Below are 588 nucleotides of genomic sequence, written 5' to 3'. Positions count from 1 at the left end.
TGATGGGGGGGGGGGGGGGGTGGACAGTGATAGATCTGGAGCATGACAATTTCTCCCTCGCAGTCTCTGTCTCCCTCTCTCCTTGTCCCCCCCCTCAGTCTCTGTTTCTCTCTCTATCTCTGATTCTCTCCCTCAGTCTCTGAGTCTCCTCTCTCGATCTCTCTGAGTCTCTCAGTATCTCTCTCCCTCAGTCTCCTCTCTCGATCTCTCTATCCCAATCTCCCTGTCCTCCCTCAGTATCTCGCTCACCCACAGAATCTCTCGGTCTCTCTCACTTTCGCACTCTCCCTCTGTCTCTCAATCTCGCTGTCTCCAGCCCTTACAGCAGTTTTCAGAGTCTGGCCGGGGGGTTTGAGTGCGAGAGTGAGAGAGAGAGCTGGGCACTCCCTATGTTCTGCGGAACACCGCACACACACACACAGAGAGAGTGACCCGACCCTCCCGTTCCAACCGGGCAGCATTCTCCCAGAAATAAAACAAAGGAGCCCGACAAAACACAACAGCAGGGGCTGGGGAAAAAACCCAATCCAACCAGCTCTTGAGAAAGTGCAAGGAGGTTAACAACAGATCGCCACACGGTGAGAAAGT

General features: G+C 54.3%; 1 protein-coding gene across 3 annotated transcripts in view; it reads right to left on the bottom strand.

Annotated features, from left to right (window-relative positions):
* The window catches only part of zzef1 (zinc finger, ZZ-type with EF hand domain 1), a 259,977-nt gene that overhangs the window by 258,416 nt on the left and 973 nt on the right, over nt 1-588 (bottom strand). The gene's annotated exons all lie outside the window — the stretch shown is intronic.

This window comes from Chiloscyllium plagiosum, chromosome 28, assembly GCF_004010195.1.
Source record: "Chiloscyllium plagiosum isolate BGI_BamShark_2017 chromosome 28, ASM401019v2, whole genome shotgun sequence".
Lineage (NCBI taxonomy): Eukaryota > Metazoa > Chordata > Chondrichthyes > Orectolobiformes > Hemiscylliidae > Chiloscyllium > Chiloscyllium plagiosum.
This window is presented reverse-complemented; position numbering and strand designations above follow the sequence as displayed.